Source organism: Bos mutus, chromosome 23 (genome assembly GCF_027580195.1).
Source record: "Bos mutus isolate GX-2022 chromosome 23, NWIPB_WYAK_1.1, whole genome shotgun sequence".
NCBI lineage: Eukaryota > Metazoa > Chordata > Mammalia > Artiodactyla > Bovidae > Bos > Bos mutus.
This window is the reverse complement of record NC_091639.1, coordinates 20,540,761-20,557,680: the sequence shown is the minus strand read 5'-3', so window position 1 is coordinate 20,557,680 and position 16,920 is coordinate 20,540,761. Positions and strand designations below refer to the sequence as shown.

Genomic DNA, 16,920 nt, shown 5'->3' with positions numbered 1-16,920 from the left:
TTGACCGTAATTCACACTTCCCCGCTCCGCCCCACCCAGTCAAGTACGCACACGTACGTACGTAGGCACGTACACACGTAGGCACAAACTAGGTGCCCAAGGCCTTCGTTCTTGACTTTTGGAAAGAGATCCATCTGAGAACAGGAAATGGGGGGGCGGGGGGGAGGGTGGGATAGGGGGAGGGCGTCTGCGAACTAACATCAACACTCCAGATACCTCCCAATCAAGGGGATCTGGAATTAAGTACCCAGCTGCTCGGAAGACAATCCCATTGTCAATGCAATGAAATCCCATCTTTTTGGCAACAATATTAGAGAAAATACTTTTCTTCATTATTTATTGGAATTTTCGAAAAGGAAGCGGGCTCGTCCGGGATTTGAACCCGGGACCTCTCGCACCCGAAGCGAGAATCATACCCCTAGACCAACGAGCCACTTACGTAGCATGTCTGCCCATGTTTAATATAAGAAGAACTAGAATCAATTTTCTTGGCCCCACACGGTATCAAGTATGAGCCCCCTATATTTAAATAACAACTAATATACATTTGGGGGTCTTATGATGACCTTTTAATTTAGGCCCAAGTTACTAAAGTTTTCATCCTTCCTCCTGTCAGTTATACAGTAACCATTACAAAGTGAGTTCCACCTGTATACTAATCTATGACTTAACTGACAAGATTACATCATAAAGGTCACATTAGGAAAGTACTCTGTTTTTGAACCATATTTTTTAAATTGAAATATAACTTACCCACAATATTGTTAGTTTCAGATTTGATTCTTAATTTGTCTAAAGAAGTATATATTCCAAATTTCATTATGTACTTCGCGGTGTGACAAATAATTTGAGTAACATTCATATTAGTTTTCTATACTTTACTTTCAAAGAGGAAATTGACATTTTGTTGGACAAGTCCCCTGAAAACTTGCTTAGTCATAAGTAAGCATTTTTGTCAAGATATTATTTCAATATGGGATCCCCTAAAACAGTATTGTACCCCAAGCACAGGCCACTGTTTTTGCATCTGTTTTATGACTTTGAAATCTCTATATTCTGCCATAACTAAGAACAGAATCCTTCAAAGATTTAACACTTTAGAAAAAGATTCCCAAAGATCTTCTCTTCGGTGCAAGCAGCTGTCTTCAAATTCTTTATAGATTGGCATTCCTGCTTTCTGAGTTTCTCATAAGACTTCGCTGGAAAAAAGGCAATGCTGGCAGATGAATGCTTAGTTTGGCTGCCTCTTGTTTGTATCTTTAGCTTTAGAAGAAAGTTTTGGCATTTCAGTAAGGATTCAGAGAAAGGAATTTGAAGTGCCAGCTCCTTTGAAAGCTGGTTCATCAACTCAATTTTTTAATAAAGTTTCTTACCAATGTTTTTCTACTTTACCCATAACACCATGTATGCGGAAACTTTTGATCAGCGAAGATGGAATATATATTTGAAAGGCATAAAAATTGGAATTTTATACAAAGTACACATTAAAGGCTGGTGTTTTGTGTATAATCAGAGAGTGCCTGAATTAATCCTCAAAAGGACATGAAATAACTCACATGGCAGTTACAGATTCTTTTATCTTTTAATTCTAAGATACTTTACAGTTTCTGTAGTTCGGTCAAGAGTACACCAACATTTTAAACTGAGGATATAGAATTTGAGTCCTAGTCTGCCTAGTAGGCACATAGATTACAACTCTGAATTTTTTTTCCACCACTGAAGTTTCCATGAATTCTTGGGACAGGCAGTGACTACAACAGGTTGAAACTACAAGGAAGTGGTTTACTTTCCACCCTCACTCTCACTCTGTATTTCTTGATTTTTATTTTGGTTATCCTTTGAGAAATGCACCCAATTTTCTCTTCTCCCCAGCCTACTGTGTTAGGTAACAGCTTCAAAATTGGGTGATAGAAAGTGAGAGGTAAAAAGGGAAAAATTCAAACCTCCCAGATGCATATTTTAAGGTTTTTTCAGAACTTAAATACTTTAAAATAATGGATTGAGTCATACTGTTAATGAACCTAACATCACAGTATTGTGTCCTTTATCTTAATTACAAGTCTTAGCCTCTAATTTATGCTGGACAGAATTTTTTCTGGGCAAAAAAAAAAAAAAAAAAGTGACTAAATAATCTTCCTTTAGTTACTAGAGGAATCAATATAAAAAGTGGTTTTCCCAGTTTTCCAGTGTGCCAGCAGTTAGCTAGGTAGACATTCCTGCTGATCAACACCAAGAGGCTGAGACTAGCGTAGCCAAATGTTAGAAATATCTTAATATTTGATAATATGTTATTATTTAATCAAGAACAAACCTAAATAGGAGGAAAAAATGGAGTCTGCCCAATAAAAGAAAAGGAAACAGATCATGAGAATGAAAACACTTTGAGTAGCTCTGATTTCTGGGGTGGAGTGTTTTGGAAATCTGGAGCTCTGAAATTAGAGGACATATTTATGCTGCTTATACAGATGAAAAGCCATGTACCCACTGCTCCACCCCATGAGAACCTGGAAGAAGATGTCCTGCAGAGACATGATAGTAAGGAAAAGCCACTTAATTGTTTGCCTAGACAGTAGCATACAGCAATACTCAACATATGGTTTATTTCCAGATTTGTTTATACTATTGACTGTTGTGATGTAGTAGAGCAAGTTAGAGCTTATCAGGAAATTAAGGATCCAGAAGAGGAGGAGATAGGGAAGAACTTGCCATGCAGTCAGTGGTTTGAGCTTTCTCCATAAAGTAGTCCTAGAACTACTGGTGATGATTTGAACCACGCTGAGGAGACAGATGGTACAGATGGAAAGACAACATGCCACTCTCAACAGACACACCACAGCTTTACAACCACCACCACATGGAGAGTTACTGAAATGAAAAGCTGATATTATATCTGTGATTCCTTTGGTACAAAGTGTCATTGTGTTAGCAAAAGGCAGGTGAATAAGAATAAGGTCTACAGGTTTTTTTCTCTATTCCTGTGACAGACACATATACATGGCCACAAACAAAAAGAAGTTCCCTCCAGTGCCAGATACAGTAACAGGAAAATTATTCCCTGGATGAGATCACTCCAAATCATCTTCTAATGTCATGGACAGTCCCAGGAAAAACCTTTTGAAAAAAATAAATATATAAGGATGACATATTTCATGTCTGTGGCTTCTTTCTGGTTTACTAAAAAGGAAAAGAACAGCTGGGACACTGAAGGGTAAAAGTACATGGTTCTGTTTATACATCCTTTTCAATTCATGCCTTTTCTGTTTGTCACTTTATTTTTCTGCTCTCTCAGTTGATTTATAGAAGGTGGTGACTCCAGCATCTACATGTCCAGCACATTATTTCTCTCCCACATTACACAATCTACCTGATTCTATGACCATTACCTTCTGAATCTTTCACATGACCACATACACGTGATTTAAACTACCCAGTCTATGATGTTCTTTTATAGCTGCTGGAACAGATTAAGACACAAGCTTAGACTTTCCTTGCGTAATAAGGTCTCACTGAACTCATTGAACTGTGATGCCGTTGCTTCTTGTTTTTCACCCTCCACTTAAGTGTGAGGCCTGGATATGTAAACTACACGGGTAACTTACTCAGTTCAGTTCAGTTCAGTCGCTTAGTCATGTCAGACTCTTTGTGACCCCATGAACCGCAGCACACCAGGCCTCCCTGTCCATCACCAACTCCCGGAGTCTACCCAAACCCATGTCCATTGAGTCGGTGATGCCATCCAACCATCTCATCCTCTGTCATCCCCTTCTCCTCCTGCCCTCAATCTTTCCCAGTATCAGGGTCTTTTCCAATGAGTCAGCTCTTCGCATCAGGTAGCCAAAGGATTGGAGTTTCAGCCTTCAACATCAGTCCTTCCAATGAACACCCAGGACCAATCTCCCCTAGGATGGACTGGTTGGATCTCCTTGCAGTCCAAAGGACTCTCAAGAGTCTTCTCCAACACTACAGTTCAAAAGCATCAATTCTTTGGCACTCAGCTTTCTTTATAGTCCAACTCTCACATCCACACATGACCAGTGGAAAAACCATAGTCTTGACTAGACGGACCTTTGTTGGCAAAGTAATATCTCTGCTTTTTAATATACTATCTAGGTTGGTCGTAACTTTCCTTCCAAGGAGTAAGTGTCTTTTAATTTCATGGCTGCAGTCACCATCTGCAGTGATTTTGGAGCCCAGAAAAATAAAGTCTGACACTGTTTCCACTGTTTCCCCATCTATTTGCCATGAAGTGATGGGACTGGATGCCATGATTTTAGTTTTCTGAATGTTGAGCTTTAAGCCGACTTTTTCACTCTTCTCTTTCACTTTTATCAAGAGGCTCTTTAGTTCTTTTTCACTTTCTGCCATAATGGTGGTTTCATCTGCACATCTGAGGTTATTGATATTTTACTCACTGCCTATTATCTAAATCACCAGGCTTTGTGCCTATAAAATAATATTAAATAAACAGTTTATAAGTAAATAATCAAATGAAGCATGGAATTATCATTGTGAAAGTGCATGTTAATGATGCAGAAGAAGTTAGGGGACAATTAGGAGGGACATTTGAGGAGATTCTTCTTCTCTATGAATTTAAAAAGCTGATGACCTGAGAACTCAAGTCAACCCATGTTGAATGATATCTTTATTAGAGACCTCAGTATCTCCTCAAATAAATGGGTGGATTTGAATTTCAAGGCTCCCATTAATGTTATCAGCTCCAATAAGACACATGTGTCATCTTTCAAGAGACACAATAAACTCTGAAAAATTTACATTTCCTCTTTCTCTGTTTCTGATTAAGTAGTTACTTGACAGGCACCCCACTCTGAGACACCCATAGCAGTTTTCGGAATGAGGATTTTTTCTTTGCTATTTACAAGATGGACTGGGCAGGTGATACTTTTATGTCTACTCTGGTTTCTGGGACAGATGAGAAGTTACATATGTTTCTTAAAAGAACAAACAAAAACCTTTGCAAGGCTTTTACAGCTAGCATTTAAGGATCAACTAAAGGCAATCTGGGAACATGGTTTACTCCTCCTGAAGTTTTTTGGCACAGCCTTGCTGTATGAGAACCAGAATAACCCCAAACTTCAGTGAGTTATCTGTCCAGGCAGCCTAGTGATCTTCACTAGTGAGATTATTTTTCAAGTCTGTAATCAAGGAACATGGGTTCAACATCAAGAAGAGAGTTGCCAATGCAGGAGATATAAGAGACCTGGGTTCAATTACTGGGTCGGAAAGATCCCCTGGCAACCCACTCCAGTATTCTTGCCTGAAGAGTGCCATGGCCAGAGGATCCTGGCTGGCTATGGTCCATAGGGTTGCACAGGGCTGGACACAATTGAAGCAACTGAGCACGTATGCACCCGTATATCTATATCTATACCTATATCTATATCTATATATGTCACTAGTAAGCATTTTTCTGGTTTGAGACTTTCAAAATGGGTTAAACTCAGAAACTCACCTGAAGAATCTAGCGGGTCAACTCCCTCATGGACCAGAAAAAAGCAGATGTTTCTGGATGGCAGCTGGGAAATGATCAGCTGTTCTTTCCCTGAGTCTGGCACCTTCCTCTCCCGTAAGTGACAAAAGAGCTCAGACTCTTCTCTCTGACAGCCTGTTCCTCACCAGCCTTACCCCAAATAGCCTCCCTTCCAAAGACAAAGGCAGTCCCATCCATAGTTGTTAGGTATACTCACCTTGGTAGCTTTGTGCAGCATCAGGTGGTGTTTTGGCAAAACAGCACCAGCCAGCCCCTGTTTAAGCTCCAGTATTCAGAGCCTAACTCTCACTGTTGTCAAGATATCAACATCCTAAGCTTTGACTTCAACAGGGTAAAGGGCTCCTTGGAGAAGGAAATGGCAACCCACTCCAGTTCTCTTGACTGGAAAATTCCATGGATGGGGGAGCCTGGTAGGCTACAGTCCATGGGGTCGCAAAGAGTTGGACACAACTAAGCAACTAACACACACACACACACACACACACAAAGGGCTCCTTAGCCCTAGAGAACATCTGTCTCCTCTCCCTAATGCTTCATAAGTTGCTGAGCCCGGAAACATTCCAAAATCAATTATAGTAAATGGTTAATAACGAGTAGGAGGCACTGTGAAGATGAGCAGTTGCCACAGCACAGCTCCCCAAGAGATTCAGATTTCCTATTTTTATTATTGAAGAAGGAAATGGCAACCCACTCCAGTATTCTTGTGTAGAGAAGTCCATGGACAAAGGAGTCTGTCTGGCTATGGTCCATAGCGTCGCACAAAGTCAGATACAACTGAAGAGTCTTAGCACTCATGCAGACTCCTGCCACACCTTCCATTCACACCAAAGGTTGGGAACAATTTGGAAGAAACATCTGAGCACCTAAAGTGGCCATCTTAAAAATAATTTAAAACTACCATATTCATTGATAATGAAAAATCATTCAGTGTTGGAAGAAGGATACTGGATCCCTATAATAGACAGTGTCTGCTGCTGCTGCTGCTGCTGCTGCTAAGTCGCTTCAGTCGTGTCTGACTCTGCGCGACCCCATAGACGGCAGCCCAACAGGCTCCCCCGTCCCTGAGATTCTCCAGGCAAGAACACTGGAGTGGGTTGCCATTTCCTTCTCCAATGCATGAAAGTGAAAAGAGAAAGTGAAATAGCTCAGTCGTGTCTGACTCTTTGCGACCCCATGGACTGTAGCCCACCAGGCTCCTCCATCCATGGGATTTTCCAGGCAAGAGTACTGGAGTGGGGTGCCGTTGCCTTCTCCGAGACAGTGTCTAGAAGATAGAAAAAGAGGTCACTGGTGATGGTTTAAAAGATCCATAGATTCCCTTTCCCGTTACTGCAGTTGCTTTTTCTCTTCTTCATAAATAGCCAAAGACTCGAAACGTGAAAGTTTTCAATCAAGCTTAATGAAGTTTGTGGATGGTAATCACTGGGAGTGCGGGGGTGGGGGAGGGACCGCAGGCTCTGAGCAGGGCATGGGGGTGGGGGTGGGAGGGGATATGAAGAAGTTGCTACCAAGTTTCAGTTTCCTGATGATTTTTTAATTTCCCAAAGAGAGGAATTGGGAAAAGCAAACCAGGAGACCTATAGGCCAGGTCAGGCAGTAGAGGGGATTATTTGAAGATCTGAGATGAGTTTGCGGATATTTTAAAATATTATGTCTAATTTTCAATGTGTTTTAAAATTGCCACAACAAAATGCTTTTACTTTTACTTTTTTTTTTCCAAAAAGGAAGAGTTTAGAAAAAATATTTTTACTAAATAATGTTAAAGATAATAATTTGAAAAGAGAAGATAATGTAATAGGAATAAAACTATTTGAAATTTGAAGAGGGAAAAAACCTCCAATCTTTCTCCTAATTGGATAGACTTCAAACATTTATGCAGACGTACCCTATACTTCTTGGGTGCCAAAATCACTGCAGATGGTGACTGCGGCCATGAAATTAAAAGATGCTTGCTTCTTGGAAGAGAAGCTATGACCAACCTAGACAGCATATTAAAAAGCAGAGACATTACCTTACCAACAAAGGTCTGTCTAGTCAAAACTATGGTTTTTCCAGTAGTCATGTATGGATGTGAGAGTTGGACTATAAAGAAAGCTGAGTGCTGAAGAATTGATGCTTTTGAACTGTGGTGTTGGAGAAGACCTTTGAGAGTCCCCTGGACAGCAAGGAGATCAAACCAGTCAATCCTAAAGAAAATCAGTTCTGAATATTCATTGAAAGGACTGATGATGAAGTTGATGCTCTAATAATTTGGCCACCTGATGCGAAGAACTGACTCATTGGAAAAGACCCTGATGCTGGGCAAGATTGAAGGCAGGAGGAGAAGGAGATGACAGAGGATGAGATTGTTAGATGGCATCTCAACTCGATGAATATGAGTTTGAGCAAGCTCCGGGAGTTGGTGACGGACAAGGAAGCCTGGCATGCTGCAGTCCAAGCGGTTGGAAAGAGCCAGACAGGACTGAGCGACTGAACTGAACTGAACCCTATATTCTAATGTTGTATAAATATACTAAAATCATTGTGGAACTAGATTGTCCTTTGTAAGGAAGAACCTGGCTTACTCAAGTATGAATGGCAGCATTGGAAGAAAATAATAAACAACAAATTTGGAAACAAAATTGGTTACTGGTTAAAAAGATACATAGAGTTCAAAGTGTTAGTTACTCAATTGTGTCTGACTCTTTGAGACCCCACAGCCCACCGGGCTCCTCCATCCATGGGATTTCCAAGGCAAGAATACTGGAGTGGGTCGTCATTCCCTTCTCCAGGGGATCTTCTGGCCCCAGGAATCGAACCCGGATTCTTTACCGTCTGAGTCTATGGCAGTGGCACCCCACTCCAGTACTCTTGCCTGGAAAATCCCATGGATGGAGGAGCCTGGTCGGCTGCAGTCCATGGGGTCACTAAGAGTCGGACACGACTGAGCGACTTCACTTTCACTTTTCACTTTCATGCATTGGAGAAGGAAATGGCAACCCACTCCAGTGTTCTTGCCTGGAGAATCCCAGGGACGGGGAAGCCTGGTGGGCTGCCGTCTATGGGGTCGCACAGAGTCGGACACGACTGAAGCGACTTAGCAGCAGCAGCAGCAGAGTTCAAAACCCTTAGCCAATTAATTCTCCTAATTATAAACTGATTGAAAACAAAAGCTCCTTCAAGGAGTCTTGCTAAATGTCAAGAGAACAATATGTTGGATTGGTTAAAGCTGAGGAATAATCTTCAAAACCTGTTCTAAGCAGTCAGCGCCTTAAATGTAGGAACTTTCACAGTTTTAGAGGGGAGGGAAATATGACAGAGTTAATAAAAAATGGAAAGGGAGGTAGCCTTTATCAGGCCAAACTCAGAATACTGAACACATACTTTAAGAGAGCATGACCCAACTGGAAATGCTAGGAAGCTTTCGAAAACACGTACCCGATTGCTCCTATCAAAAGTACACCCCCGACGAAGGTGGGATTCGAACCCACGCGTGCAAAGCACAATGGATTAGCAGTCCATCGCCTTAACCACTCGGCCACCTCGTCGTCGTGTTCCTTGTTTCTTGGTGTGCTTTATTTCAGAGTTTATACTTGGGAACCGTCTACCCTAGACAGAATGATGTTTAGGAAGGAGATGGTTTGGAGACGTCTGGGAGACGTAGCTTCCACGCGAATGGACAAAGCACCAGATTGCAAAAGCTGCGACGGAGGGCCGGGGCGGGGGGAGGGTGGGAAACAGGCTTAGCTTTCACAGGAGTCTTATTAAAAGTGATGGGGACATGGTAGAACACAGTTGCCTGGGCTTTAGCTCCCTTTCTGGGGTTGTCTCGTCCCCGGCAGGAGGCGCCTCAGCGCCAAGTCCCGGCAGGGACTGAACCTGGGCTGAACCACAGTTTGCTGTCAGGGGAGCCTGGTCCCGGGTTCGAGCGCACTGCCGGAAGTCCACCGGGGCAAAGGTTCCCAGAGCCGGGTCCACTGGAGTCGACCTCAGCGGAGCTGGCGAATTTGGACTCCTAATTTGTGGTTAATAAAACAGTCTGGATAATTAGACGGTGGATCTGAGTAGGGCTCAATTTCTGTTCAGTGTTACTGACGCTTTTTCAAAAGTTTAGGGTGAAATTGCATAGAGAAGAATCATTAGCTTCGCGGTGCTCTTCTCCCCGGTCATCCCCGTAAGAGGAACCACGAATTCTGACCCTCCCCATTCTGCTACCTGAGTGTTTTCTAAGAAGAATTTGTCCAACTTTCACTAGGTTTTCCAGGGGTTCTGGTACTGAAAACAGCAAGAAACTCAACACTGCTGCTGCTAAGTCACTTCAGTCGTGTCCGACTCTGTGCGACCCCATAGACGGCAGCCCACCAGGCTCCCCCGTCCCTGGGATTCTCCAGGCAAGAACACTGGAGTGGGTTGCCATTTCCTTCTCCAATGCATGAAAGTGAAAAGTGAAAGTGAAGTCGCTCAGTCGTATGTGACTCTTAGCAACCCCATGGACTGCAGCCTACCAGGCTCCTCCGTCCATGGGATTTTCCAGGTAAGAGTACTGGAGTGGGGTGCCGTTGCCTTCTCCACTAGCGAGAAATAATTCAAAGAAAGAAAGGCGGGGCGGGGGGTGGGGGAGGTAGGTAGTGTTCAGCTGCATCCACTTCCTTGTTTCATAAGAATAAACACAACAGACAGATGAACGAATAAGAACAGGAAGTAAGTCTGACTACTCAGATTGATCATAAGTGCCTGAGAAAAGAAGGTAATATTAAAGGCGAGTCTTGACCAGCAGGTTTTCTAGTGGGCGCGAAGAATGCGGTTATCACAGGCTGAGACGAAAGGGCCTGAGCAAAGGCAAGGAGGCGTGCAAAGTAATCATATGACTCATCCTGTTGTCAATTCTGACAGCAAAGGATAAAGGAGTTATATTCTTTTCACAAGGAAGGACAGTATAATTAACAACAACAACAACAATGTCAAAAATGCATAGTGCTTTCTCAGGAAGTAGTGGTGAATCATTGGGAAAATAATACACTAACTCACGTATTTGAAATTATTAAAGAGGAATTTGAAACTCAAAACACTGAAAACATATACTTAAACAGATTTGTTAGATAGAGCAGAAGAGAGAATTAGGAAACTGGAAGTAAGATTTGGGGGAACTATGTAAAATACTATGTAAAATACATTGATACAAATAGTTGGAAATTAGGGAAGGGGATAAGAAAAATTAAGGTTAGGAGAGAAGTTCTACCATATATCTAATTAAAGTCCCAGAAGAAATTATTAAGAGAATAGGAAAGAGTTAAGTGTCTCAAGTATGCCTGACACATGCTTTAACAATTATCAACATGTTGTCAAATTGGCTTTCCATATTATTGCAAAGTTAATCTCAGGCAGTGTATTATTTTGTATATCCTTTCATTTGTTCAATAAGAATACTTATTAGAATATTTACTAGTGTTCATTTCAAAACTTCTAGAGTATGATTTGTTAAATAAATCGTTTTCAATCAGCCAATTCTGCCACTGTTTTCAGGAACAACAGTGGGGAGAGGACAACAGTTTTTGTTTGTTTATAATGCTATTGCCTATGTTTCTATTTATTTTCTATTGTCATTAAAACTCTACAAAGTAGGAATGATTCTAGATTTAGCTGCTTAAAATGAGTTGGTTGGTGCTTAAAACAAGAAGCAAAATTATTCTCAGTGAATTTCTACAAAAGTGCAAGTCTTGAGTAGCATAAGCTTGCAAGTTCAAGACTACTACCTTCCTAATAGTCTGCTCTTCTCCAACATTCAAACATCAAGATTCAGTCTATAATCACTCCTCATCGCTTTCACTTTCATCGCTTTCACTTCTTCCCTCTTTAGGTATCCAGTTCTAGGCTTCTCATGGTGATTTAGCTCTCAAATACCTCAAACTGAGTTATCTCACTCTCTGGCCATGCCCCCTGGATGTTAGAGGTGTTCTGCTTAAGTAACCAGCATGCCTGCTCTAGCCTAGACTGTCTACCTAGACATCAAGGACTGTAAACCCAGATCCTGAGCATACTATAAAGCCTGCTGAAAACTCTTTAACAACTATCAACCACCTACCCCCTGGTGACAGACCTCTACCCTCTCTCATCAGCCTCCTCTGCCCTTTTCCAGTCACACTTTGGCTGCATTCTCTATTTGGTAGCAACGTATTTGAGGAAAATCCAAGTATCTTCTTTGGGGAAAATATGTGAGAGTAGTTAATATTTTTTCACAAGCCACATGTGGAAAAGCCTGGACTGTGAGGCTGTGCTTGAGCATTGCTTTTCTTTATATCTGCAGAAGTTTCTAAACTGTTCTATTCAGTGATGGCCTGGCTCTCATTACAAAAGAGAACCACAGAGCAATCAGAGAGACCTGAATAATGAACCCAGTTGTCCTGCACAGAGCCTCTTCTTCCTCTGCAGAGAGGTCCAGGAAGTTTAAGTACCACAAAGCTAGACCTTTTCTAGAGTAACCTTCCAGGTCTAGCTGTTTTTCACTTTCCTTTGCTTGCTGGTTCAGGATGCCTGCCCAAGGCTGCTTATAAACTGTCTCAATTCCATTCCATACAATTTGGCCTTGGTGAGCATATAGTCACCAATGGATCCTGAAGGGTCTGCAAAAAATTTGGATATAAAGATGAAATTGACAACTGCTGTCATTGGCTGAAGACAGAATTGGCTCAAATGGCAGAACACTAGCTTTGCCAGAGAAAGGGGTAGTGGGATCAATGCCTGCCTTCTCCAGTTTTGGGTAAACCACTTATGAGGCAGATTAAAAGCCAGGAATAACTGGGTATCTTAAGGGAGGTAGTTAAAACATTCTTTTTTTTTTTTTTTTTTTCCCTGTTAGGTTGCTTACCATTCTACGGCACCCAAGACAGGGGCACAGTGCTGGAGAACAAATTCAGGGCAAGTGATGACATTTAATGAGGAAAACAAGAAGGCTGTGGGAAAAAATTCTTTGTGGAATTTATTTTCTTCTCTGTAATCATAAAAGCTTTTAAGGATTAGAACTGAAACCTAAGTGGAGTCTTGATAGAATCATATAAACTTTAAGCTGATATTTATTTTTCATTATTTTCTGACTACATTATGCTCTGACTACATTTTTCTTTTTATTCAAAAAAATGCGTTTGAAAATATATATTAGTAGATTTACTTTGTTTTCTATGTGCTATGGTCTGAATATTTGTGCCCCTCTAAAATTCATATGTTGAAAATGCGATGATCAGGGCGATGGAATATTAGGAGGCAGGGGCTTTGGGAGATGATTAGCTAATGAGGGCAATGTCTTCATTTAAAAAAAAACAACAACCCAGAATACAACTGATTCATTTTGCTGGTTCACCTCTGGGAAGTTATTTTCAGTTCAATTCAGTTCAATTGCTCAGTTGTGTCCGACTTTTTGTGTCTCCATGGACTGCAGCACTCCAGGCTTCCCTATCCATCACCAACTCCCGGAGCTTTCTCAAACTCATGTCCAATAAGCCGGTGATGCCATCCAACCATCTCATCCTCTGTCATCCCCTTTTCCCACCTTCAGTCTTTCCCAGCATCAGGGTCTTTTCCAATGACTCAGTTCTTCGAATCAGGTGGCCAAAGTTATTGGAGTTTCAGCTTTAGCATCAGTCATTCCAATGAATATTCAGGACTGATTTCCTTTAGGATGGACTGGTTTGATCTCCTTGCTGTCCAAGGGGCTCTCAAGAGTCTTCTCCTGCACCACAGTTCAAAAGCATCAATTCTTCAGCACTCAGCTTTCTTTATAGTCCAACTCTCATATCCATACATGACTACTGGAAAAACCACAGCTTTGACTAGATGGGTCTTTGTTGGCAAAGTAATGTCTCTGCTTTTTAATATGCTGTCTAGGTTGGTCATAACTTTTCTTCCAAGGAGCAAGAATCTTTTAATTTCATGGCTGCAGTCACCATCTGCACTAATTTTGGAGCCCAAGAAAATAAAGTCTGTCACTGTTTCCACTTTTTCCCCATCTATTTGCCATGAAGTGATGGGACCAGACGCCATGATCTTAGTTTTCTGAGTGTTGAGCTTTAAGTCAACTTTTTCACTCCCCTTTTTCACTTTCATCAAGAGGTTCTTTAGTTCTTCTTCACTTTTTGCCATAAGGGTGGTTTCATCTGCATATCTGAGGTTATTGATATTTCTCCCAGCAATCTTGATTTCAGCTTGTGTTTCTTCCAGTCCAGCTTTTCTCATGATGTACTCTGCATATAAGTTAAATAAACAGGGTGACAATATACAGCCTTGATGGACTCCTTTCCCAATTTGGAACCAGTCTGTTGTTCCATGTCCAGTTCTAAATGTTGCTTCTTGACCTGCATACAGATTTCTCAGGAGGCAGGTGAGGTGGTCTGGTATTCCCATCTCTTTAAGAATTTTCCACAGTTTATTGTGATCCACACAGTCAAAGGCTTTGGTGTAGTCGATAAAGCAGAAGTCGATGTTTTTCTGCTGACCCAACGGATGTTGACAATTTGATCTCTGGTTCCTCTGGCCTTTACTAAATCCAGCTTGAATATCTGAAAGTTCTCGATTCGCGTCCTGTTGAAGCCTGGCTTGGAAATTTTTGAGCATCGCTTTGCTAACATGTGAGATGAGTGCAACTGTGCGGTAATTTGAGCATTCTTTGGCATTGCCTTTCTTTGGGATTGGAATGAAAACTGACCTTTTCCAGTCCTGTGGCCACTGCTGAGTGTTCCAAATTTGCTGGCATATTGAGTGCAGCACTTTCACAGCATCATCTTGTAGGATTTGAAACAGCTCAACTGGAATTTCTTCACCTCTGCTAGCTTTATGCAATAGTGATGCTTCGTAATGCTCACTTGACTTCGCATTCCAGGCGGTCTGGCTCTAGGTTAGTGATCACAAGTTAGTTAGCGATTTCTAAGTACCGGCCAGAGGATATCTGAAGAATGAGGGTTACAAGACCAAAGGTGGGGCAGATGTTCTTTATTAGAAATCAGCTTAGAAGACAAGGGGGCTTTCCTTGTGGCAATCCGCCTGCAATGCGGGAGACCTGGGTTCGATCCTAGGTTGGGAAGACCCCCTGGAGAAGGGAAAGACTCCCCACTCGAGTCTCTGGCCTAGAGAATTCCATAGACTACAGTCCTTGGTGTCGCAGAGTCGGACACGACTGAGTGACTTTCACTTTACAAGACAAGGTGGGGGATAAAGAATTACAGAAGCTAGCCCACTGCAGTACAACATAGTCGTTGCTTGGTTCTAACAGTGCTAAGGGACAGGTAAGAATAAACTCTATAGGACAAACTCAAACACATCAAAGATGGTGTAGTAGGAAAAGAGAGCGGAAAGGCGTCTCAGAAATGTTGGCAAAACAATGCTCCAGGTGAGGATCGAACTCACAACCTCGGCATCACTCGCACACATACTGCTGTATAAGTACCGCGCGCTAACCGATTGCGCCACTGGAGCTGCTGCGTTCCGCTTCCGGTCACTCTTTACACGGCCTATGCACCCCAGTCCGTGCATCTCCGCCACCACCGTCTCTGAGTCCTGCAACTGCATCCTGAGCACAAAGGCAAAAGTTCAGCTGCAGACCCCACCCAGCCACCAATCCTGAAGGGCAGAGGGTGTTCTGCTAGCGGAAACGAGGGTGGATACTTTGAACACAACTGCGAAAAGTGAAGACACTCCGGAGGACATTCGGGGGGCTGACTGGGCTGGCGAATCTTCTGCTGCTGCGTGGATCCCGGAGTCCTTCCTTTTGCCTCTCTCCGGGATGCTTTTCCTTGGGGCGTCAGAAGAAGTTTTCCTGTCTGAGCCTGGGGAGGGGGTGAAAGTGGGAGGACCCCGAAGCCGTTGCAGGCTATCTCAAAGTGTGTGAGCATTCAGAATTCCTGTGGGCTTCCAGGGCACGTTTACCTAGTTCTCTTTAGTTAGGTGGCAATCTTCTTTCACGAGTTGGAAGACAGTTTATCCACCAAGGTATACCTCTTGTTGAAAGCCTTTGACTTTTTAAAAATGCAATATTTGGATAACTGAAGAATACAGTATTTGACTCTAAAACGTGTTTGTACCATCAGCCAGCTGTGACCCAGCTGACTTTTAAATGTTATAATCCAAGTATATAGTTTCAAGCAATGATAACTCATTCTAGCCTGTGTGCTGCTAGATTTTAAATTTTGGCAAGAATACAAACCATTTGGTATGTAAATTTTTATACTGTCCTGCACTGGAGAAGGAAATGGCAACCCACTCCAGTGTTCTTGCCTGGAGAATCCCAGGGACAGGGGAGCCTGGTGGGCTGCCGTCTATGGGGTCTCACAGAGTCGGACACGACTGAAGTGACTTAGCAAGATTCTTTAAAGCTGTCTCATCTTACTTTTTAAAGTTAATTTTCTTAATAAGTTAATAGGGATCTCCATGGAGCAATACTTAATATCAAATTTTAGTATGATGTTTAAAGATGGAGCGAAGGATTCAATTTCCAATAGTAACTATGACGATGGTTTGAAGTAGAATTTATATAGGACTTCTTTTTTTTAAAGTACTTTTACATTTACTTTCTCAATCTAGTTATATAGCAATCCTACAGAGGTAGATTTTTTTATTGAAGTAATATATAAATGATATTCTCTAATCACTTACTGTGATTAAAAAAAGAATAAGTATAAATGAACAAAACAGTCAATCTCTTGTGGAGTTTATATGTAAGAAACCCAGAAAAGTCATACAATTTAAAAAATGTATTAGTGAACACACTTGAATATAATAGAGAGCAGACAGCATTTTCACTCATGTGAGCAGATTGTTTACTAAAGAAAAAGAAATTAGCTTCTAGCCCTATAGGTGACTATATGTCAAATTTCTATTTGTAAACTTATGGAAATTTTCAAACATAATGAAGTTGACATAATTAGGTAATGAACTCACATGTAATTGATTTTACAATCATCAACATTTTACTAATCTTGTTCCTTCTATGTTTTCACTACTATTTTTGTTGGGGGGTCAGGGGTAGGTGATTGAAGGTGGGAGTGGAAGTATTTTAAAGTAAAACCTATATCATCTCACCCTAACTTCTTGAGTCTGTACGTCTTAGAGATAAGAATTCTTTTTATTTTATTCCACTTTTCCTTTTTTTAATGTACATGCAATATCTTTATCACATTCAGCAAATTTGGCAGTAATCTCTTACTAAAAGAAGTGACTTGACCAAAAAGTAAGTGGCAAAACTAAGATTTGAATCCAGGTTCTCTTCCCTTGGGGCTTCCCAGGTGACCAAGATGGTAAAGAATCTGCCTGTAATGTGGGAGACCTGGGTTTGATCCCGTGTTACCCATTCCAGTATCCTTGCTGGGGAATTCCATGGATAGAAAAGCCTGGTAGACTATAGTCCATGGTGTCAGGAAGAGTTGAATATGACTAAGCGATTATACTTT

The 16,920-nt window shown here is 41.6% G+C and overlaps 3 non-coding genes across 3 annotated transcripts; all 3 read right to left on the bottom strand.

Annotated features, from left to right (window-relative positions):
• Window positions 1-361: 361 nt before the first annotated feature.
• Window positions 362-433, bottom strand: TRNAP-CGG (transfer RNA proline (anticodon CGG)). The gene has a single exon. It is a non-coding gene; the product is annotated as a tRNA-Pro (tRNA).
• An 8,521-nt stretch (window positions 434-8,954) lies between these two features.
• On the bottom strand, window positions 8,955-9,036 carry TRNAS-GCU (transfer RNA serine (anticodon GCU)). Its single transcript has one exon. It is a non-coding gene; the product is annotated as a tRNA-Ser (tRNA).
• A 5,820-nt stretch (window positions 9,037-14,856) lies between these two features.
• Window positions 14,857-14,950, bottom strand: TRNAI-UAU (transfer RNA isoleucine (anticodon UAU)). The gene is made up of 2 exons: window positions 14,913-14,950; window positions 14,857-14,892 (listed from the first exon to the last, which is right to left on the bottom strand). It is a non-coding gene; the product is annotated as a tRNA-Ile (tRNA).
• Window positions 14,951-16,920: the final 1,970 nt, after the last annotated feature.